General features: G+C 43.7%; 1 long non-coding RNA gene and 1 pseudogene across 1 annotated transcript; one reads left to right on the top strand and one right to left on the bottom strand.

Moving 5' to 3' along the window:
* Positions 1 to 1,545: 1,545 nt before the first annotated feature.
* Positions 1,546 to 8,244, top strand: LOC135229709 (uncharacterized). The gene is made up of 2 exons (XR_010320388.1): positions 1,546 to 2,710; positions 3,529 to 8,244. It is a non-coding gene; the product is annotated as an uncharacterized LOC135229709 (long non-coding RNA).
* Positions 5,984 to 25,586, bottom strand: LOC100667373 (zinc finger protein 571-like; annotated as a pseudogene).
* Between the last annotated feature and the right edge of the window lie 13 nt (positions 25,587 to 25,599).

Genomic DNA, 25,599 nt, shown 5'->3' with positions numbered 1-25,599 from the left:
AACGTCGTCTCGTCCACCACGGCCGCATCGCTTCCCATCTATTCGGCGCCGGAGCTCCGGAGCAAAACGGTGTAAAAGCGGCGGCCGCCAGGCGGCGGCCGACAACCGGCGCGGGCGGCAGCGGGACGGATCCGGATCGGCGGCCGGCGAGGGAGCATCGCCAGGAGCCCGGACGCCCGTCCTCGTCCCGGCTCCCCCCGCCCCCAGCGCCGCCGCCGGACACGTTTCTCGGCGCCGGGCGGCCGGAAGACGGTGTGGCTGGCCACGGCATGGGGTCGGTTCGGCCAAGGGAGTCCGCCCGGCCGGACCCTTTCCCGCCCCGTCCGGGACGCTCCTGCAGACGCCGCATGCGTCCTGGAGCGCTGTGCCGGCCAGCCGGAGCGGCCAGATAGGAATCCCATCTCGTTGACTGGCAGCCGGCCGGGGACGCCCTCCCTCCCCAAGCAGGTACGAATCGGCTCCGGGCCTCCCGGGCAGACTTGGAAACCACACAGGGGGCTCTGGAAGAAGGGTCCCGGGAGCCAGGCCGGACTCAGGGAAATTGAGCGGAGGCTCTGGGCCGTCGCGGGGAGCGCGCGTCCTTCGGGATCGCTTCCCATCTCGGCGCCCCAGAGCTCCGGAGGGGAACGATATGGAAGCGGCCGCCAGGTGACGGCCGACAACCGGAGCGAAGGGCATTGGGGCGGAACCGGGTCCACCTGAGACCCTGCCGGGGCTTGGGGGTGGGGGAGGGACAGACTCCCCTGGGCCGCCGGGAAACCTCTCGGGAGCCTCATGGGGGGTGCGCGCGCGCCCCCGAAAGGGCCGAACGGGTAGGCGCCCAAGGGGATGAGCGTCCACGGGGGGGGGAGGGAGAGCACGTCCCAAGCGTCGAACGGGCAGATGTTCTGTATTCTTTTGACGGACGCAACAAACGAAACGGGATGAGACCACCCCCCCCGACGTTTTCTTTTTCATTTTTTTAACTCTTGTGTGGCACAGGCAGACTCGGAAAACGTTTTTCACGGTCGTCCCTGTCACAGCACCAACAGTACACGTAAAACACTTTTAACAGGCAAATTGTGTCCCGAGGGAGGGAGCCGTGTATTTGCCGGCATCCGTGTTGCAAAAGAAAAGCACGACCGCCACCGAGAGCGTTCTTCCTCATTGCTTTTCATCCTCCTACGACGCAGGCGGGCAAACGGGGGCGGGCCGGTCGGGAACGCCTTCCCAAAGCTGGTACGGACCGGCTCCGGGCCTTCTGGTCCCACGGCGAAAACATCTCACCACGGCCCGCGAGGCTCTTGGGAGCGAAGCCGGACTTAGTGATGTCTAGCGGAGGCGCGGCGGCCCGGCCGCGAACGCCCACCCAGAGGCTCTGAAGAGGGTCTGCGTGAGCGCTTGGTTTCCGGGCTCGCGGGCGGACTCGGGAAAACGGCGCCTGGGGCGGGGTGAGGGAGTGGTGTGCCCCGGCTCCGCGAGCATCGCGAGATCTCCGGCAACTCCCGCCTGCGTATGTACATGCGTTTGTCACGGAGAGCGGAATGCGGCGGGGGTGGGCCGGGGCGGGCCGGAGGCGGAGGTCGTGGGGAACCGCGCGCGTTGGCCCAGGGGATGGGGTGCTGAAGGAGGGCGAGGAGTTGGCAAACTTTCCAGGTGCCCGGTGTGTGTGTGTATGTGCGCTTAGACGGACAGCAAGCCCCCGTCGTCACTCTGTCAAGCGAACAGTCGCCCCTTTGGCCAGATGGAGAAGCTTTTTTCGGCGCCCAAGAGGAGAATCATAACAGAAACCGCAAGGGCACACGCTGGCTGCGCTAGCGCCACCTGCCGACGAGGACCACGGCCGCCGCTCCGCCCCACCCCCCCACCCCCGACTGCCACCCCCACCTCAGCCCGTGGTGAGGTGGGGGTGAGGTGCGTATATATTCAAGCTGGGGGAGAACGGTAAGGTAGAGAGAGGGCAGTGTTGCCGCTCCCGCGTTGCACGTGTTACCATGCCCCCAAGAGTTTTCTCGAAGGTTAGAAAAGGAAGGTGTACGAAGCTCATGCCGTGTACAGACCTCACTGAAGTATTCCAGGAAACTGTCGTCGTAGAAAGCTTCCAACAGACTGGGTATCTGATAAGCCCCTCTCTTTTCAAGATCCATTCTGAAATACTCAGGAAGGGAAGAGTACTATATGCTTGTTTGGCTCGAAAACATCCCAGCAAAGTGTCCACGGGAAGAAGAAACTAGGAAGGCACCAGTTTTAAATCGGAAGATGACTAAAGCTTAGGCGACGGGTACTCGGACTCCTCCGTCTTTGTATATGTTCGCGATTCTCTATGGGGAAAATGTCAAAAAGCAGGTGACAGACGCTTGTGCAGTTATCCCGTGAAGACGTACTAGGAAGAGACTCTAAACGCAGGCTGTCCTTGAGAACAGTTTGTTCGTTTAAAAAAAGTAGAATAAAAAAAAAAGCACGAAAATGGAAACACCCAAGTTTTAACAGTGCTGGGGTGGGGAGTAGGGCATGGTGGTTTTTTTTTTTTTTTTAATCTTTGCACTGTTGTCGTCGTGTTCCATCCAGTGGGTTGGGACTCGTAGTGACCCTACGGGACAGAGTTGAACTGCCCCATAGGGTTCCTAAAGAGCAGCCTGTGGATTCGAACTGCTGTCGTTTTGGTCAGCAGCTGAGCTCTGAACCGCTGAGCCACCAGGGCTCCATCTTCGCACTAACTCTCCAGTATGAGGTAAGTTAACTTCGCAATACAAGCAGAATGGCTTTTGAAAAGAAAAACCCAGTTTAAAAAATAGACGTATCTTGATTTCAACCCACTCTGATGACAGTAACAAAAAGACATACACGTGTGTGGATAGATACAGACATACAGATACGCATGTCCGTATGCGGGTTTATACGTGTGTACGCACGTATGCGCATGTGTGCGTACTCCTACGACACCCATATACAGGTATGTATGTCTGCCTCTGTATATATGCATATGTATACATACGTATGTATACGTATACGCAGATACGTACTCACGCATGCAGATACGTATGTGCACATATACACGTGTGCACGTATATCTACATCTGTGTATGTACGTGCGGGTGCATGTATATGTGTACGTACACGTAAGCATATATATGTGTGTATACATATACATATGTATATAAGCATACCCGTATGTGTACGTGTGTATACATGTACACGTGTACGTGCATGCTTACCTATATATGTATGCATTATATACCTAAGTGTGTACGTGGGTACATATACGTGTATGTATGCACATACATATAGACACATATATATGCATACATACGTTTACGGACGTATATATGCGTTTACGTACACACACGCATGTGTATATATACGCACACCCACACCTCTACATGTAATCAGTAAAAACTAAAGCAGTGTTGCCACCATGTTTTTAATTTGACTCGTGTGCCCGCCTACCCCCTTCTGGCTACCTTACAAGGGAAATTCCAACTTTCAAAACTTGAGGCATGTCGCGCTGAATGAATATTCATCCAACTTTCCCTTTTTGAAATATAATAGAAGCAGTCTAAACGCAGGCCGTCCTTGAGGAAATTGAATGAGATGACGAGAGAGTGCGTCGAAAAGAGGGCGTTGAAAATTCCAGCCACAGGTATTTTCCTTCCACAAGCTGTAAAAAGCATCGCACTGCACGCACCCAACGTTAGGAAGCTGCCTCAAGGGATGCAATTTCTTACTCCTTTTAGTTGAGACGGGACATCTCCAAGTGTGTTCACAACCCAAAGGTCGTCATAAGGGAATGACAGCACCCTCAGTCCATCAAACACACGCCTCCTTGGAGGGGTGAGGAAACTCTCTTCGATGTCACGAAGACAGTCACGACAGAAACCGGAAGGGCACATACCAGCAGCGCTAGCCAAAGGTAGTAATAAATATTAGGGGAGAAAAGGGATTCATAATGAGGTCAGAGAAGCAATGGGTTGAACAAAGGTAATTTTTTTGTTGTTGTTCTCAGAATCTGTTACTAGGCAGAGGTATTATCACTGCCTTAGTTTTTAGTAGTCCATTATAATCTACAATCATTTCATTATTTAAATTTTCCTTAAATTTGGAGTTTGGCCACAATGTTAATCTCTGAATCATGAATGACAGAGCAGTTATGGCAAATTGTCCACTCTGAGCAAGACGTACCTCAGAGATGAAGATTGCGTGACTCCAGTGGCATTACAGTGATTACACTGATTATTCACTGATTTCTAGTGGCTCTCAGTCATCTACCTACCTAGTTTTTAAAATGGCTAATGATCATAGTTTTGCTGTATATAAATATATATTAGTATTTTTTAAAGTGGGAATCATGATCATTAAGTTGTGAAGACAATTTTGTAAGCTACAATGTTTATAATAGAAAACAGCAAAGTGCACTGCAATTAGAATAGGTAAGTATTGTTTGAGGGAACTTTTGTTTGTTATTTTATCAAAGGCTTTGGATGCGGTTCATAGTCACCCAATTTTAGAGTCTTGAGTTCTGAGAATACTATCCACCAAATCCTGGGAATCAGACATGGAAAAATCTCAATCATTTACTGCCTCAACACCTTCTCCAGTTCATTCTCACTCACCGAACACCAACCAGAGCCACCATCACTCCTCTGACCATCCAACTGCATTCAACGACGCTTTGTCAGGATTCCACTACTTAAAAGTTGCTTTTATTTTGCCAAGTGTTATTTGTATTTATTATGCATCTAACATGTTTCACTGTTTACTGTCATTTTAGTATCTGTTACCTGAAGTGTAGGAAAACTTAATTCATATTTCATATTGTTCAATATCACTGCATAAAGCCCAGAAAAGTATCGACTAATTCACTAATTGTTGGGGTTTGAAATATTTTACATTATTCAGAAATACTTCACAGAAGTCATGTAGGTGGTTTAAGTTGAATTTGAATTATATTTTGAGAAATTGGTTAGGGGTTTTTAATGGCGTGGGAACACATTTTCTCCATTTAAAACAATGGCGATATGTTGTTGTGTTCGCTGCTGCCGTGTCACTTCCAACTCATAGCGACCCTGTGTACAACAGAAGGAAACACTGCTCAGTCCTGCACCATCTTCACAACCTTTACTATGTTTGAACCCACCACTGCAGCCACTAGGTCAATCCATCTCACTGAGGGTCTTCCTCTTTTTCCATGACCCTCTACCTTACCAAGCATGATGTCTTCCTCCAGGGACTGGTCCCTCCTGGTAACGATGTCCAAAGTACGTGACATGAAGTCTTGCCATCTGCACTTCCAAGGTGCACTCTGGATGCACTTCCTCCAAGACAGGCTTGTTTGTTCTCCTGGCAGTCCATAGTATATTCCATATTCTTTGCTAACACCATCATTCAAAGGTATCAATTCTTCAGTCTTGCTTATTCATTGTCCAGCTTTCACATACATATGAGGTGACTGAAAATATCATGGCTTCTGTCAGATGCACCTTAGTCCTCAAAATGACATCTTTGCTTTTCAACACTTTCAAGACGTCTTTTGCAGCAGATTTGCCCAATGGAATATGTTGTTTGATTCCCTGACTGCTGCTTCCGTGGGAGTTGTCAATCCAAGTAAAATGGAGTATAGGATTGAAAATGCAGACATCTGAAAATCCCCTATTCAGCATATTTTCAGGAATGGCATAGGTTCAGATTATGAGGAGTACACGTGCCTGATAAATTTGGTGTTGATTGCTTATTGAAGACAGCAATAATTTCTACCCTTTTAAAAACCAACCCAGTGCCGTCGAGTCTTTTAAGTGGTGCTATTTTGGTTCTCATTTTGATAATTTTTTTTCCTTTAAATACTAATCAGAAAATACGAATTACATGACTGATTTCTGGTTTTGGAATTTGTTGTACAAAAATCACCTCTCCTTGATTTTATTAAAAACTCAACAATAAAGTAGTTTCTCCCAGAGAAGATCCTGTAAAGTATATTTTTTCTGGTGCCGCAAAATTTATCAACTCTGAATGAAGGCCTTTGTTAACTTTATTACAATCTAAAGGTTTTTATTACAAGATGAATTAACTAGCTTTTGAAAAAGGGAGATGGTAACAAGATGCTTACATCTTTCTACAGCATTCATACAATATTCCTACCATTTAACTTCTCTAATAGCACGTAATGATGGCAGTAGTGATAATTAAAATGGATAGATACTGTCTAAATGGTGTTCTATGCATTACTTCATTTAATCATGACAATAGCGTAGCGGAATTTTACAGATAAAGAAAAGGAAACACAAAGAGGACAAGTAATTAATCCAGTTTTGCAGTTATAAAGGTGACAGGGAGATAATGCTCAATAAAGGCCATGCCTCACCATTACATTCCAGGCTCATGAAGATTTTTCAAGAACGTTCAAGGGTTCCAGAAGTCATTTCTACATTCATTAATATGTCCCCCCCCAAAAAAAAACCACGATGCTGTCGAGTGGATGCTGACTCGTACTGATCCTATAGGACAGAGTACAACCTCCCCAAAGGGCTTCCAAGGCTGTAACCTTTATGGAAGCAGACTGCCACATTTTTCTCCTGTGGAGCAGCCAATGGGTCAAAACGTCAACCTTTTGGTTGGCAGCTGGGCACTCAGAGTGCTTAACCACTGCACCACCAGGGCTCCCAGAAGTTACTATAGGCTTTCCAAAAAGAGGCAGATTCCGAGGTGAAGCAAAAGAATGTCCTACATTCATTACTATCACAATATGGGTTCTCTTAATACACCAGAGCAACTGAAGACAGGTGAAGCCTTAGAATAAATCCCATTCAGTGGCTTTCTTAATTATGAAGCCTCAGATGTTTGGTAAGTTGTGAATGACGTATAAAGTCTTTGCCACATTCAACACATGCATAGGGTTTCTCTCCAGTATGGATCCTTTGATGTAGAGTAAGTTCCGATCCCCGACTGAAGGCCTTCCCACATTCCTTACATTCATAGGGCTTCTCCCCGGTATGAGTCTTCTGATGTTCAGTAAGGTGTGAAGCACGAATAAAGGCCTTCCCACACTGCTTACACTCATAGGATTTTTCACCTCTGTGAAGTCTTTGGTGTTCACTAAGTTGGGAGCCATAAGTAAAGGCCTTGTCACATTCTTTACATTGGTAAGGTTTTTCACCTGTATGAATTCTCTGATGATAAAAGTTGTGTGACACGAATAAAGGCCTTCCCACAGACCTGACATTCGTAATGTTTCTCACCATGAATCTTCTGATGTTGAGTAAGATATGCACCACGAATAAAGGCCTTTCCACATTCCTTACATTCAAAGGGTTTCTCACCCGTATGAATTCTCTGGTGTTCACTAAGTTGTTTGCAACTATTAAAGGCCTTTCCACATCCTTTACATTTGTATGGTTTTTCATTACTATGGATCCTCTGGTGTTGAGTGAGATTAGAATTACAGATGAAGGCTTTTCCACATTCTTTACATTTATAGGGTTTCTCACCTGTATGAACTCTCAGATGGTAAGTTGTAAGCCACGAATAAAGGCCTTGCCACACTCCTTACATTCATAGGGTTTCTCACCTGTATGAATCCTCTGATGCTCATTAAGTTGGGACGCGCATAAAAAAGCCTTCCCACATTCTTTACATCTATAAGGCTTTTCACCAGTATAAACTCTCTGATGATAAGTTAGGTGTGAACCAAGAATAAAGGCCTTTCCGCATTCCTTACACTTGAAGGGTTTTTCGCCACTATGAATTCTCTGAAGGTAAGTAAGTTGAGAGCTAAGAATAAAGGCCTTTCCACAGTCTTTACATTCATAGGGTTTTTCACCACTATGAATTCTCTGATGAAGCGTATACTGTGAACTGTAACTAAAGGCTTTTCCACATTTCTTACATTCATAGGGTTTCTCTCCCGTATGAACTCTCTGGTGTTCCATGAGCTGTGAGCCACGAATAAAGGCTTTCCCACATGCTTTACACTGATACGGTTTTTCATTAGTATGAATTTTCTGAGGCTGAATCAGATCGGAACTATGACCGAAGGCCTTTCCACATTCCATACTCTCATATGGTTTCTCACCAGTCTGAAACCTCTGATGTTGACCACAGCTGGGCTGTTTGCTGAAGGTCTTCCTACACGTCTTCATTTCAGCATGTTTTCCATTATGAGTTTTCTCATGCTGCATAAGGCATGACGGGTAGCTGAAGGCTTGTCTACACTGCTTACATTTGTACATTTTTTCCTCTGTAGAGGATGTGGAATGACTTCGAATGGTCTTTTCTTCACAGGTTTTCACATGCATGAAAAGTGCCCCCTGGTTTCTCTGTTGTCTCTCAAATTGGCCTTTGTACTCCATAATGCCTCCAGGACGATGACACTCAAGGTCAAGACCCAGAGGTTTTCCCACTGTCTCCCACTGGCATGATTCCGTTTTATGAGTACTCTTTTCTGGAAATGACTTCTTGGTCTCACAGCTGGATTCAAAGTCTGTAAGATAACAAGAAAATAAATTTCTGTTGTTTCTGTTTTCCAGAAGAAACAGAACTTTTAAGGTAAAACTGGTAGGTGAAATGAAAATAATTTTCATATGAATAGGATGGCTTAAACAGCTCCTAATTATTTTGTACAAATAGAAAAAAAAAGTCACAAGGAAAGAACAGTGAGAAGAGCTTATAGGGAAGAAAATAATTACAAAATAAATCAGTGGTTTTCAAACTTTGGATGAGAACAAGGAAGCTTGTAAAACAACAGTTAACACCCAAGAAACAAACAGATGTCTGGCTGGGCATCCAGTCTATCAGCAAATCCTGTTAGCTGTACAGTCAAAATTTATCAAAAATCAAACCACCTTGACTACTACCATCCAAGGCCAAGCCACCATGTCTCACTGCAACAGCCTCCTACCTGGCCTACCTTCGTCTTTGTCCGACAAGCTAGTCACACAGCACCAGAGAAATGCTTTCAAAACCTAATTCGTATCATATTATTCCCCTGCTAAAAATTCGAGAGTTTACCTCATTAGAATAAAATAAAAAATCCTTACTATGGTCCATAAGAACCTACAGAAGCCTGCCTTCAGCCACTCCTCTGACATCACCTCCAACCACTGTCTTACTTCTTCATTTTGCTCCAGTCACAATGGCCTCTGCTGTTCGAACATGCCAAGGATATGCCCCTGTACTTATGGTTCCCTCTTTTTTGGAATGCTCTCCCCCCGGATACCTCCATGGCTTGTTTCCTCACTTCATTTTAGTTTTCTGCTCAAATGTCACATTATCAAAACACGCAATATATTGTATTTGGAGCCCTGGTGGTGGAGTGGTTAACAGCTCAGCTGCTAACCAAAAAGGCAGCAGTGTGAATCCACCAGGCACTCCCTGGAAACTCTACAGGGCAGTTCTACTCTGTCCTATAGGGTTGCTATCAGTAAGAATCAATTCAATAGCAACGGGTTTGGTTTTTTTGGTATATATGGGATCAAACCGAAAACAGCATTTCCATAGATAGGAAACTTAGGAGCCAGTGAGTTTATGTTAATGGGGAATGAAGAGCTTGGAAAAGGAGGTTGAGAACGGCTGCACGACTTGAAGAATGTAATCTGTTATTGAACTGTACATGTAGAAACTGCTGAATTGGTGTATGTTCTGCTGTGTATGTTCTCAACAATAAAAATAAGATATGAAAAACTAATAATTAAAAACAAATCTAAGACATTTTAAAATTCTACTGATACCTTTGAGAGCTCCTCAAACAGGCTTTCAACACTGGTAAAATTCACTATCCCACTCTAGTTTTTATCACTGGTGTATTTCTTTCTCATTCTAAGTCTCTATAATCAGGTTTTTACCTCACTTACTTCCAAGCCTACTTTGCCAGGGTCACCAATACCCTTTGTCCTAGCACATCCAATAGCCAATTCTTAGCCTTCATCTTTCTTGACCTCTTAGCGGGATCTTTCAGTTGACCACTCCCGCTTTAACTCTATCGCTTGGCTCCCAATACACTGCATTCCCAGTTACTTCCCAGATGGCAGCTTACTCCTTAATTTCCTTTCCTGCAACAGTTTCTCAACTAAATGTTAGAATAGCCCACATTTACTCCTTGTATTTTACTTCTCCATCTAAACCAACTCATTCCATGACCTCATCCAGTCCCATGGTACAGAGATTCACCCCATGTCTATCTCTTCAGTCCTGATACCAACCCCACCCGTCGGGCTTCCAAACGCTTATATAACGTCTCCACGTGGATATCTGATGTCCATCTCAGATGCGTAACTCTTGATTTATTCTGCAAGCTTCCAAACTCTCACACCTCTATTTCCAGTCTATCAGATGTTATTGCTACTTTTTGACAAGTCACCTCCGGTTCATGGCAACCTTATATATACTAAAAAGAAACGTTGCCTGGTCCTGCACCATCTTCACAGTCAGTGGTGTATCTGGGTCCATTGTTGTGACTATGATGTCGATGTATCTCATTTAGGGTTTCCCTCACTTTCCTGGCCCTCTGCTTTACCAAGCATGATATCCTTTTCTAGAGATTGGTCTTTCCTGATGATATATCCAAACTAAGCAAGTGGAAGTCTCATTAACCTTGCTTCTAAGGAACATTCTGGCTGTATTTCTTCTAACACTGATTTGTTTCTCCTTTTGGCAGTCCACAGTATATTCAACATTCTTCGCCAATGCCACAGTTTGAATGCATCAATTCTCCTTCTGTCTTCCTTTTCACCATCCAACTTTTGCATGCGTATGAGGCATTCTCTTATGATGCACGGGGTTTTCATTGGTTAATTTTTGGAAGTAGACTGCCAAGTCTTTCTTCCTAGTCTTAGTCTGGAAGTTCCACTGAAACATGTCCACCATAGGTGACTCTGCTGGTATCTGAAATACCAATGGCATAGCCTCCACAGTACGACAAACTCACAGATAGGTAGTGGCAATTTATCAGCTTGTCATTGTTAGTTGCCATCAAGTCAGCTCAAACTCATGGCGACCTTACATATAAGAGAATGAAACACACTGTCCTGCACCATCTTTGTGATCGCTGGTATGTTTGAGTCCTAGTGGACTATCCACAAATTCCATTAATTCTACTTTCAAAATAGAACCAGAAACTAATCACTTCTCATTATCTCCCCAAAGAACTAGTCCTCTGACTAGTCTTCCTGGTGCCGTTCTGTAACATGGTGGCATCAGAAGCCACCAAACTTGAGGAGGCGGGGTGAGAATCAAGATCAGCATTAAACTCATTTCTACGAGGTGGAGGTCAGACACAACTCCTCTCTCCAATCGTCTTACCAATTCTGACACCAGCTGGCCCTCCCAAGGCACTCTCTACTTCTCTGCTGGGTTCGCTGATTTGTTACAATGGCTGCACAGAACTCACAGACCATACTCATGATTATGGGGTTTATTTGGGGAGTAACAGGTTACAATTCAGGATCAGAATCAACTTAGAAGTAACAGAAACATGGCAGGAGACAGGATACAGTTTGTCAGTCAGGACAGCTTCCAACCAAGACACCAATCAGCTCCTTCTCAGCCATGCCCACAGGCAGGCTGTGCTTGGGCTTCTGCCACTGGGCCCCACTTGGGCAAGTATTACGACTCTTTCCGCTCCGACATCAAGTGCCCAGAGGCACCCCACTCTGCCAGCAAGCCTCCTGCCTGAAGGTGTTCAGCTCTCTCACGCATGGGTCGGCAAGTCCACTGCGGCTGTCTCACACTGGTCTCCTGGTTCCTGCTGCGAGTGCCATTTTGTGCCGTCTACCGCTGTCTCTATCTCCTGGGTCTAGAAGGTTCTCAGTGCAGGGACCCTGGGTCCAAAGGACACGCTCTGCTCCTTGGCTCTTCTTCTTGATGGTAGTTAGGTCCCCCCTAACCTCTGTAGGATTGGTCGTTTTAAGCCTAAGAGAATGGCAAAACTGACCAAACCCCTAGGTAGGCAACAGTCACCTAGTCTGCACAGTAATCGACCAATACCTGCAAAGGTTTTACACACCTTATTTCCATAGCAAACTGTCCAATACCTTTGCAAATCATCTTGGCAGAACTAAAAACCCAGGGCCAGAAAGGCCATATATAAAGAGAAATCTGTTGCCCTAGACATTCCTGTCCCCATTCTCCACATAGCACCCGGAGTGATCTTTAACCAAAGACCCTTACTCACGTGCACAAACCCCGCCCAGGGCTTCCTCTCATACTGAGAATAAAACCTCACTCTTTGCAATAGCGTACAAGGACTTAAATCATCTGATCTCTGCGTGCTTCTCTAACATCATTTTTACAATTCTCCCTTTCACTTAGAGAAATCGTGCGCTATACAGACATCACACTCTCGCCACACTGACCTTCTTTCTGATTCTCTAGTAAACAAAGTTCAGCCTTTCCTCAGGGTCTTTGCACTTTTCTTCCCTCTTCCTTAACACACATTCTATTGGTTTTTACATGGCTACTTCATCCAAAGCCCACAGCCTTCAGTACGGATTACAGCTCAATATAAAGAAAACAAAAATCCTCACAACTGGACAAATAGCATCATCATGATAAACAGGGAGAAGACTGAAGTTGTCAAGGATTTCATTTCACTTGGATCCACAATCCACAGCTATGGAAGGAGCAGTCAAGAAATCAAAGGATTCATTGCATTGGGCAAATCTGATGCAAAAGACCTCTTTAGAGTGTTAGAAAGCAAAGAGGTCACTTTGAGAACTAAGTGTGCCTGATCCAAGCCCTGGTATTTTCAATTGCTTCATATGCATGTGAAAGCTAAAAAAGAAACCATTGCTCTCGAGGCCATTCTGACTCATAGCGACCCTGTAGGACAGAGTAGAACTACCCAATAGAGTTTCCAAGGAGCACCTGGTGGATCTGAACTACCGACCTTTGGGTTAGCAGCTGTAGCTCTTAACCACTACGCCACCAGGGTTTCCCATGTGAAAGCCAGACAACGAATAAGAAAAACTCAAAAACTGATGCCTTCGAATTATGGTGTTTGCAAGGAATGTCGAATATACCAAGGACTGTAAGAAGAATGAGCAAATCTGTCTTGGAAGAAGTACAGCCAGAATGCTCCTCAGAAAAGAGGATGGTGAGACTTCATCTCACATACTTTGGACATGTTATCCGCAGGAACCAATCCCTGGAGAAGGAACTCATGCTTGGTAAAGTAGATGGCCAGTGAAAAAGAGGAAGACCCTCAATGAGATGGTTTGACACAGTGGCCGTAACAATGGGCTCAAACAGAGTAACAACTGTGAGGATGGCACAGGACCAGGCACTGTTTCATTCTGTTGTACGCAGGGTTGCTATGAGTGGGAGACGACTCAAAGGCTCCTAACAACACACAACAACTTCATTCAGGTCTCAGCTCAAATGTTCCTCCCTAAAAACAATCCCTGACTGTCCTAGATAAGAAAACTGTAAGGTTTCAACAAACATTTGCTGGCTGGAAATACATATCCAAGTTTAAATGCAAAAGAGCAATTGGGGAAAAAAATTCAATTCAAAGAAAAGACTGTCTTTGGGGACCAAAGGTTAGTTCCATCATTAAAATAAAAGAGGAATGTAAAAGACAGGAGGAGTGGCTGACGGGAGTTGAGAGGGAGTGTCCTTTGGGATACAGTCTTCCTGCTCTCCTTAGATCTCAGGCCTTGTTTCTTTGTGTGAGGGGAGAGTCACACAAACATCTGAAAAGTGCTACCACCTCACAGACAATCTCTGTTATTACTGGTAGAAGCTCCCCCGTGTGACCAGCCCTTATTCACCTGAGCTTCACCTTCTTGTCATGGCTATCACCACCATCCAGGGATCCTTTCCTTGCTCCAATAAGGAGTATGCATCTGGCTTAGGGGCTGAACATCCAGCTTAAAAAAAAGGAAATGGAACATAGCCATGTTATGGGAGTACCAGATTTAAATCCAGTACACTGGTCAACAGGGAAGAGAGACATTGATAACAAATGATAGAGGAAGGTGTTCAAGTCTGAAGGACGGGGCATACAAAGGTACACAGCAGAGCCGTCCATTTCTACCTATACAACACACACACCTTTCCTGAGGGAACAGAAGTCAGAAATTCACAATGAACGAGGCAGAGAGAATGGGGGACACTCTGAATATTGTGTAAGATGACCTTACCCAGTGACAACAAGTTGCTATAGTTCTCCTGCATCACATCCCTGTACAATTCTCTCTGAGCAGGGCTGAGGTATTCCCACTCCTCCTCAGAGAACTCTATGGCCACATCCCTGAAAGTCACCAACCACTGAAACAACAAATCCATTAATTATTGTCAAAATGTGGTAATGATTTTGAGGTAAAAAGAGAAAAGAAGGAGGGAACTGAAGGAGGGCATGACATAATTCTATTATCTGGAAAGGTCCAGTAATAAAAAGGTCAGATGAGTGCAGTTTTCCATTTAAATGAAATACTGCTAAAACCATGCAGCGCATTAAAGTTTCAAATTCTCAGTAGATATGACTTCTTCCCTTCTCCCTCTAATGAAAAAGAAAACGGATGGAAATTTCACATAATTTTTACTGCATCTCTAGGCTACAAAATAGAATTTGGATATAACGAGATTACTCTGAATGCTCAGATTCATCATTAAATCACAGTATTACATCACTGAATGTTTTTTCTGGCCATTACAAAGTCTGTAATGCACATACGATATTCCCAATTGATGGATGTGATGATCTGCTTGTAAGGATGGCGTAGGGCTGGGCAGTGTTTCCTTCTGTAGTACACAGGGTCACTATGAGTCGGAACAAACTCAACAGCACCTAACCACAACAATAATCTGCTTATTTGAGATTTAAACTGGACAAATTTTTTAATGTCTTTGAGCTCCGAGAGTCTGAAATTCTCAAAAAAGTATGCATCTGGCAGTATGCATCCCACTTTCCATGTGCACAGAGTACGGTAAGCTGATGGGACAGCTTCCTGTGAAGGTGTGCACACACGTCACACAGGACTGGCACATCCTGGCCAACTCCGAGGTGAATCTGACCGCTGGCCATCCTCCCTCATTAGTCCTGCACAAGAGGGGCGTGAAGTCAGAGTAACGGTCCTCCATGGTGTCCAGGTTCGAGCCCCCAGAACCTGTGGCTGTGTTACCTTACATGGCAAAAACAGACCGCAGATGTGATTAAGGGTCTTGAGATGGGGAGGTGGTCCTGGATTATCCAGGTGGGCCCTGAATGTAATCACAGAGGTCATCATAAGTGACAGAGGTAGGCAGGAGACTCAAAGAAGTTGAGGTGATGACGGAATGTCACTGCTGACTTTGAAAATGGACAGGGGGCCACAAGCCAAGTAATGTGGGCAGCTTCTAGGGGCTGGAAAAGGCAAGAAAATAGATTCTCCTCTAGGGCTTCCAGGAGGAATGCGGCCCCACCAACACCTTGATTTTCGCCCTTCAAGATCAATTTCAGACTTCTGACCTCCAGAAGTGTGACATAATACATTTGTGTTGTTTTAAGCCACTAAATTCACGGTCTTTGTTACAGCAGCAACAGGAAGCTAATCCAAGGGGCAAGATCCCTTCCTTCTCAGCATTCAGCACAGGCAATCCTGGGGCTGTGAACATCCGCCTCGTGTCAGACTTAAGTACAATACGTGGTTCGGAGCTAAGCCCCATAAAGTCTATTATATTAAAATTCAAGATGCATACGATGGTTCACAATAACAAACAGGTGCTACTTTCCGACACGCATCAAAACATTATTATTATTATCACTGTATTACGTTACAGATATTTTAGTATATCTAGAAGTGTTTCTTTACTGTTTTCTATGTGTGGCAAGGTACACTATTGTCATGGATTATGTCCCCCAAAAGAAGTATGTATCAACTGGGTTAGGCCATGATTCCCTGTATTCTGTAGTTGTCCTCCATTTTGTGATTGTAATTTTATGCTAAAATTTTATGTTAAAGAGGATTGTTGTTGTTGTTAGGTGCTGTCCAGTCGGTTCCGACTCATAGCGACCCTATGCACAACAGAACGAAACACTGCCTGGTCCTGCGCCATCCTTACAATCGTTGTTATGCTTGAGCTCATTGTTGCGGCCACTGTGTCAATCCACCTTGTTGAGGGTCTTCTTCTTTTCCGTTGACCCTGTATTCTGCCAAGCATGATGTCCTTCTCCACGGACTGATCCCTCCTGACAACATGTCCAAAGTATGTAAGACGCAGTCTCGCCATCCTTGCCTCTAAGGAGCATTCTGGCTGTACTTCTTCCAAGACAGATTTGTTCATTCTTTTGCCAGTCCATGGTATAGTCTATAGTCTTCGCCAACACCACAATTCAAAGGCGCCAATTCTTCTTTGGTCTTCCTTATTCATTGTCCAGCTTTCACATGCATATGATGTGATTAAAAATACCGTGGCTTGGGTCAGGCGCACCTTAATCTTCAGGGTGACATCCTTGCTCTTCAACACTGAAGAGACCCTTTGCAGCAGATTTACCCAATGCAGTACGTCTTTTGATTTCTTGACTGCTGCTTCCATGGCTGTTGATTGTGGATCCAAGTCAAATGAAATCCTTGACAGCTTCAATCTTTCTCTGTTTATCATGATGTTGCTCACTGGTCCAGTTGTGAGGATTTTTGTTTTCTTTATGTTGAGGTGTACTCCGTACTGAAGGCTGTGGTCTTTGATCTTCATTAGTAAGTGCTTCAAGTCCTCTTCACTTTCAGCAAGCAAGGTTGTGTCATCTGCATAACACAGGTTGTTAATGAGTCTTCCTCTAATCCTGATGCCCCATTCTTCTTCATATAGTCCAGCTTCTCGGATTATTTGTTCAGCATACAGATTAATAAAGAGGATTAGGGTACTGTAATGGATTAACAATGTTTCGCTGCTATTCATAAGGTTCTCGATGGCTAATGCTTTTCAGAAGCAGACTGCTGGGTCCTTCTTCCTAGTCTGTCTTAGTCTGGAAGCTCAGCTGAAACCTGTCCTCCATGGGTAACCCTGCTGGTATCTGAATACCGGTGGCATAGCTTCCAGCATCACAGCAACACGCAAGCCCCACAGTATGACAAACAGACAGACATGTGGAGGTGCTGCAACAATGAGCTCAAGCATAACAACGACTGTAAGGATGGCTCAGGACCGGGCAGTGTTTCGTTCTGTTGTGCACAGGGTCGCTATGAGTCGGAACCGACTGGACGGCACCTGACAACAACAACGGATTAAACTGCGTCCCCCCAAAATATGTGTCAGCTTGGTTAGGCCATGTGTGGTTGTCCTCCATTTTGTGATTTTCCTACATGTTATAAATTATAATCTCTACATGTAGTTAAAAGGATTAGGGTGGGATTGTAACACCACCCTTACTCAGGTCATTTCCCTGATCCAACGTAAAGGCAGTTTCCCTGCGGTATGGCCTGCACCACCTTTTATGGGAAGCTAGCATAGAGGGGGTACCTCGTATCACAAAGAAATCAGTGCTGGGAGCAGAGCGTGTCCTTTGGACCCAAGGTCCTTGCACGGAGAAGCTCCTAGTCTGGGGGAAGACTGATGAGAAGGCCGGCAGAGAGAAAGCCTTGCCCTGAAGCTGATGCCCTGAATTTGGACTTCAAGCCTAATACACTGTGAGAGAATAAATTTCTCTTTGTTAAAGCCATCCACTTGTAATATTTCTGTTATAGCAGCACTAGATGACTAAGACAGCTATATACTATATACTAGAACACACATTTGACTAATTGATATTAGATACAAACCATTCCTAAACTTTACGGCTTATGTACAAATTTGACTTAAAGACAGGTTTAGGAACAGAACTCGTTCATAATCCGGGGAATGTCTCTACTACTTTTCCATGTGATCTTAACAGCCTCATAGAAAATCTTGCCACACTGAGACTGGAAATAGCCGCCGGAAACGCTGTCACTTCCCAGTGTAAAACCCAGGTTTGTAGAGAATAAAGTTTGCCATGTGTCTCATTTAACCACTCATCTCTACCTCAGCAAACCACAGTGCTAACAATCTGCACTGGTGTCCAGGAGAAGTGTCTCTGCTCCCTCAGGGGTTCCTGGGAGAATACTGTACATGGAGGAAATATACACTGATTGGCTGAATGAACATCTCAACACTAGGGAGGGAAGAGGTATTTAAAAAAGAAGGGGGTTCTTTCCTACTGTCACTCAAAGTTCTCTTATGAGGGAAAGTTCTCCTAGGAGGCTGAGCAAGGCAGAAAATTCTGGAATAAATTTATCTGGTGTTCACGTCACACAAAATGACTGTACTTCAAGAAGGAGAGAAGAAACAGCAACTCACTTGGGGCATGGTTTTTAGAACTGTCAGAACTGATCAATTTTCCAGGTTCCTCTCCTGGAGACGTGCAGAGTCCAGGGAAGCCAGAGCTGGGGAAGGAAAAAGAACCTATGATATGAGGCTTATCTTAAAGCCCACAAAATGAACAACTCCGAACTACCTTTACTTACCCTGTTTGAGTTTTTTCTTTCATTTTTTAAATTATTTTATTGTGTTTTCAGTGAAAGTTTACATAATTAGGTTTCCACTTAACGATTCCTATATAAATTGTTCAGTGACGTTAGTTACATTTTTCAGAATGAGTCAACATTCTCTTTCACTGCTTTCTGTTTCGTTTCCAGTACTCTAGTTTCCCTGTTCCCTTATCTTCTCATCTTTGCTTTAGAGTAATTGTTGACCTTTTGATCTCCTATGCATTTTTTTTAATTTTAAATTTAGCACCATACTCATGGATAATATCCTTTATATTGTGTGCCACTCTGTTCTTTTGCTAAAATGTGGCCTCAGGGGATAGTTTTAGTTGAAGGTTTCAAGAGTATCTCAAGGAAATAGTCTCAGGGAGTCCTCTTGTCTCAACTGGTCCATCAAGTCTGGACCTTTTTTGTGTGTGATTTAGGTGAAAATTTACAGAGTAAATTAGTTTCTCATTACACAATTAATACACAAATCATTTTGTGACATTGGCTGCCAACCCCGCGATGTGTCAACATTCTCCCATTCTCCACCGCAGGTTCCCTGTTTCCATTCGTTCAGTTTTCCTGTCCCTTCCTGCCTTCTCATCTTTACTTTTTGCCTCTTTTGAGAGAGTTTTGACAAATCTCAGTCCTTCCCCAATTCCACCAGAAGCTAGCAACAGCAGAGAAGATTCAGGCCAGACTTTTCCTCAGTCCCCACAACACTGAACAAGGCCCCAGAGGGGACTATTTACTGATCTCTGCAGTGGGATAGGGGTATACCCAGGGCGCCCTCAGGGGCAGATTCCCCCAGGCCACACACACTAAGTACGGGTGTTTGATGTTTGACACTGCTTTGGCTATTAAACAGGATCCTCACCTACGCACGAAAGGGGCCTAAGGACTGGTGATGCCACTCAGGTCACCCAGCCACCTGTGACAGGGGTTCAAGGATAACTGGTACCTCCCAATAAAAGAAGACAACATTAAAAAACAACAAAGAGGGGCTTAGAAATGTAGTCATAGATCTTTCATATGGAGAGGAAGACAAGGTGATATAAAGGAATAAAATTTAGGTTCAAACTTAGAAAAATAAGGGTACATATTAAGGTAACCACAAAAGAGACTAACAATCCTACTCATCAAAATAAAATACAAGAAAAAATAGAGACTCAGCAGAAATAAAATCAGCAACAACAAATAAGAGGAAAAGAATATATAAAGATAAGCTACTCAGCACAAAAAATTAAGTGGGAAAAAGAAACTGTCAACAACACACACAAAAAGACATCAAAATGAGGGCACTAAACTCATACCTATCCATAATTACGGCGAATGGAAATGGACTAAATGCACAAATAAAGAGACAGAAAGTGGCAGAATGGATTAAAAAAACATGATCCGTCTATATGCTGCCTACAAGAGACACACCTTAGACTTAGAGACACAAACTAGAACTCAGAGGATGGAAAAAAATATATCAAGCAAACAGCAACCAAAACAGAGCAGGAATGGCAATATTCTGACAAAATAAACTTTAAAATCAAATCCACCACAAAGGACAAGGACACTATACAATGATTAAAGGGACAATATACCAGGAGGATATAACCATATTAAATATTTATGCACCCAATGACAGGACTGGAAGATATATGAAGCAAACTCTAACAGCACGGAAAAGTGAGATAGACTACTCCACAATTATAGTAGGAGACTTCGACACACCACATTCGGTGAAGGACAGAACATCCAGGAAGAAGCTCAATAAAGACACGGAAGATCTAAATGCCACAATCAACCAACATGACCTCATAGACCTACAGCAAACAAGTATACTTTCTTTTCTAGTGCACATGGAACATTCTCTAGAATAGACCACATATTAGGTCATAAAGCAAGCCTTAGCAGAATCCAAAACACTGAAATATTACAAAGCATCTTCTCTGACCATAAGGCCATAAAAGTGGAAATCAGTAACAGGAAAAGCAGGGAAAAGAAATCAAATCCTTGGAAACTGAACAATACCCCTGCTCAAAAACGACTGGGTCATAGAAGACATTAAGGATGGAATAAAGAAATGCATAGAATCCGATGAGAATGAAAACATTTCCTATCAGAACCTTTGGGACACAGCGAAAGCAGTGCTCAGAGGTCAATTTATATCAGTAAATGCACACATCCAAAAAAAAGAAAGGGCCAAAATCAAAGAATTATCCCTACAACTTGAAGAAACAGAGAGCAACAAAAGAAACCGTCAGGCACCAGGAGAAAGCAATAATAAAAACTAGAGCAGAATTAAATGAAATACAGAACAGAAAATCAGTTTAAAGAGTTAACAAGACGAAAAGCTGGTTCTTTGAAAAAATCAACAAAATTGATAAACCATTGGCCAAACTGACAAAAGAAAAAGAGGAGAGGAAGCAAATAACCCGAATAAGAAATGAGATGTGCAATATTACAACAGACCCAACTGAAATTAAAAGAATTGTATCAGATTACTATGAAAAACTGTACTCCAAATTTGAAAACCTAGAAGAAATGTATGAATTTCTAGAAACACACTACCTACCTAAACTAACCCAAACAGAGGTAGAACAACTAAACACACCCATAACAAAAAAAGAAATTGAAAAGGTAATCAAAAAACTCCCAACAAAAAAAGCCCTGGCCCGGATGGTTTCACCGCAGAGTTCTACCGAACTTTCAGACAAGCATTAACACCACTACTAAAGCTATTTCAGAGCATAGAAAAGGATGGAATACTACTAAAGTCATTCTATGAAGCCAGCATATCCCTCATACCAAAACCAGATAAAGACACCACAAAAAAAGAAAATTATAGACCTAGATCCCTCATGAACTTAGATGCAAAAACCCTCAACAAAATTCTGGCCAATAGAATTCAACAACATACTGAAAAAACAATTCACCATGACCAAGTGGAATTCATACCAGGTGTGCAGGGATGGTGTGACATTAAAAAACAATTAATGCAATCCAGCATATAAATAAAAGAACCACATAATCTTATCAATTGATGCAGGACAGGCATTTGACAAAGTTCAACACCAATTCATGATACAAACTCTCAGCAAAATAGGAATAGAAGGAAAATCCCTCAACATAATAAAGGGCATTTATACAAAGCCAACAGCCAACATCATCCTAAATGGACAGAGTCTGAAAGCATTCCCCTTGAGATCAGGATCCAGACACCAAAAAAACCAAACCCACTGCCATCGACTCGATTCTGACTCATAGTGACCCTATAGGACAGAGTAGAACTGCCCCGTAGAGTTTCCAAGGAGCACCTGGCGGATTCGACCCGCGGACCTCTTGGTTAGCAGCCATAGCACTTAACCACTACACCACCAGGGAACCAGACAAGGATGCCCTTTATCACCACTCTCATTCGACATTGTGCTGGCGGTCCTAGCCAGAGCAATTATGTGAGATAAAGAAAGAAAGGGCATCCAGATTGGCAAGGAAGAAGTAAAAGTATCTCTATTTGCAGATGACATGATCTTATACACAGAAAACCATAAAGAATCCTCAAGAAAACTACTGAAACTAATAGAAGGGTTCAGCAGAGTATCAGAATACAAGATAAACATACAAAAATCAGTTAGATTCCTCTACACCAACAAAGAGAGAGTCAAAGAAGAAATCACTAAATCAACACCATTTACAGTAGGCCCCAAGAAGATAAAATACTTACGAATAAATCGTACCAGAGATGTAAAAGACCTATGCAAAGAAAACTACAAGACACTACGGCAAGAAACCAAAAGAGACCTACATAAGTGGAAAAATATACCTTGCTCATGGATAGGAAGACTTAACATTGTACAAATTTCTATTCTACCAAAAGCGATCTATAGATACAATGCAATTCCGACCCAAATTCCAACATTTTTTAATGAGATGGAGAAACAAATCACCAACTTCACATGGAAGGGAAAGAGCGCTCAGATAAGTAAAGCATTACTGAAAAAGAACAACAAAGTAGGAGGCCTCACTCTATCTGATTTTAGAACCGATTATACCGCCACAGTAATCAAAATACCCTGGTACTGGTACAGCAACAGATGCATAGACCAGTGGAACAGAATTGAGAATCCAGACATAAATCCATCCACATATGAGCAGATGATATTTGACAAAGGTCCAAAGGCAGTTAAATGGGGGAAAAGACAGTATCTTTAACAAATGGTGCTGGCATAACTGGATATCCATCTGCAAAAAAATGAAACAAGACCCATACCTCATACCACGCACAAAAACTAACTCAAAATGGATCAAAGACCTAATTATAAATTCTAAAACGATAAATATTATGGAAGAAAAATAGGGACAACACTAGGAGCCCTAATACATGGCATAAACAGTATAAAAAAATTATCAACAATGTACAGACACCAGAAGAGAAGCTAGATAACTGGGAGCTCCTAATTATCAAACACCTATGCTCATCCAAAGACTTCACCAAAAGAGTGAAAAGATTACCAACAGACTGTGAAAAAGTTTTTAGCTATGACTTTCTGATCAGCGTCTAGTCTGTAAAATGTACATGGTACTGCAAAAACTCAACTACAAAAAGACAAATAACTCAATTAAAAAAGGGGGAAAGGATATGAACAGGCACTTCAGTAAAGAAAACATTCAGGTAGCTAAGGTGAGGAAATGCTCACAATCGTTAGCCATTAGAGAAATGCAAATCAAAACTACAATGAGATTCCATCTCACTCCAACAAGGCTGGCATTAATCCAAAAAACACAAAATAGTAAATGTTGGAGAGGCTGTGGAGAGATTGGAACACTTCTACACTGCTGGTGGGAATGTCAAATGGCACAACCACTTTGGAAATCGATTTGGTGCTTCCTTAAACAAAGCTAGAAATACAACTACCATACGATCCAGCAATCCCACTCCTTGAAATATATCCTAGAGAAATAAGAGCCTTTACAGGAACAGATATATGCACCCCCATGTTTATTGCAGCTCTGTTTACAATAGCAAAAAGTGGAAGAAACCAACGTGCCCATCAACGGATGAATGGATAAATTATGGTATATTCACACAATGGAAAACTACACATCGATAAAGAACAATGATGAATCCATGAAACATTTCATAACATGGAGGAATCTGGAAGGCATTATGCTGGGTGAAATTAGTCAGTTGCAAAAGGACAAATATTGTATGAGACCACTATGATAAGAACTGTTTTAACTATTATAGTTTAAACAGAGACAAAAATATTCTTTGATGGTTCTAAGAGAGGGGAGGGAGGGAGGGAGGGAGGGAGGGAGGAAAGGGGTTTTTCACTAAATTGATAGTGGATAAGAATTATTTTAGGTGAAGGATAAGACAACACACAATACAGGAGAGGTCAGCACAACTGGACTAAACCAGAAAACAAAGAAGTTTTTCATAACATGGAAGAATCTGGAAGGCGTTATGCTGGGTGAAATTAGTCAGTTGCTAAAGGACAAATATCAGACGAGACTACTATTATAAGAACTCGAGAAATAGTTTAAACAGAGGAGAAAACATTCTTTCGTGGTTACGAGAGTGGGGAGGGTTGGAGGAAGAGGGTTATTCACTAATTACATAGTAGACAAGAACTATTTTAGGTGAAGGGAAAGACAACACACAATACAGGAGAGGTATGTACAACTGCACTAAACCTAAAGCAAAGAAATTTCCTGAATAAACTGAATGCTTTGATGGCCAGCGAGCAGGAGCGAGGGTTTGGGGTCCATGGTTTCAGAGCACATCTAGGTCAATTGGCATAATAAAATCTATTAGGAAAACATTCTGCATTCCACTTTGGAGAATGGTGTCTGAGGTCTTAAGTGCTAGCAAGCAGCCATCTAAGATACATCAATTGATCTCAATCCACCTGGAGCAAAGAAGAATAATGAACACCAAAGACACAAGGTAATTATGAGCCCAAGAGACAGAAAGGGTCACACATAATCAGAGACTACATCAGCCTGAGACCAGAAGAACTAAATGGTGCCTGGCTACAACCGATGATTGCCCTGACAGGGAACAGAGAAACCCTGAGGGAACAGGAGAGCAGTGGGATGCAGACCTCAAATTCTTGTAAAAAGACCAGACTTAATGATCTGACTGAGACCAGAAGGACCGAGGGAGTCATAGTCCCCAGACCTTCTGTTGGCCCAAGACAGGAACCATTCCCAAAGCCAACTCTTCAGACAGGGATTGAACTGGACCATGGGATGGAAAATGATTCTGGTGAGGAGTGAGCTTCTTGGATCAAGTAGACATATGAGACTATGTCAGCAGCTCCTGTCTGGAGGGGAGATGAGAGGGCAGAGGGGGTCAGAAGCTGGCTGTTTGGACGTGAAAATAGAGAGTGGAGAGGAGTGTGCTGTCTCATTAGCAGGAGAGCAACTGAGAGAGTATGGCAAGACGTATATAAATTTTTGCATGAGAGACTGACTTGATTTGCAAACTTTCACTTAAAGCATAATAAAAATCAAAAAAACCCAAAAAACTTAGACCAGAAAGGACTGATCTGTCATTGGGTGAGAAGCAGCGGGGCGGTATGGCTGGGGAGTGGAGCTAAACTTGTGAGTCCATCCATCCCTGGAGTACTGTCACCGAGTGGTGCTTCCTCCTCAGGAAGAAGTTGCAGAAGGTAGAAGACATCTTGAAAGTGAAGAAACTTGAGGGAAGAAAGAAAACGGCAACTTACTTCGGGAAAAGTCTTTTCGATGTACAGTATTATTTTCCTCTGTGTGATTCTCTTGCAGAAAAACAGAACTGAGGAAAGAAAAACCACCAGAGGACCTGAGGCCTTTCTCAGAGCCTACAGAACGATTTACGAGCACCTCCTACAACCTCCGAACAGAGGGTTAGCTCTTCCCACAGGGCTCTCAAGGGAGACTGGGGATCCTGTTACGGTGGTCTTTTTCCCGACACTTCCGGGTGTAAATCCCCATTGTCGGGGCTTCTTCAGGGGCGTGGTTCTCGGTGCAGGAAAGTGAAGAAACCGCTGCAGCTAGAACTGCGCGATTCTCAGCCGGCGGGACGCTGTCTCCGGCCCGAGGGGAAGTGCACGGAGACGCTGGGGAACCCGGCAGCCGCGAGCGCCGGCGGCGCAGGGGAGCCCACGACGTGGCCACAGAGACGACTGAG

The sequence above is a fragment of the Loxodonta africana genome, unplaced genomic scaffold (genome assembly GCF_030014295.1).
Source record: "Loxodonta africana isolate mLoxAfr1 unplaced genomic scaffold, mLoxAfr1.hap2 scaffold_456, whole genome shotgun sequence".
Classification (NCBI taxonomy): domain Eukaryota; kingdom Metazoa; phylum Chordata; class Mammalia; order Proboscidea; family Elephantidae; genus Loxodonta; species Loxodonta africana.
The sequence above is the reverse complement of the archived record's forward strand: the minus strand, read 5'-3'. Positions and strand labels throughout refer to the sequence as shown.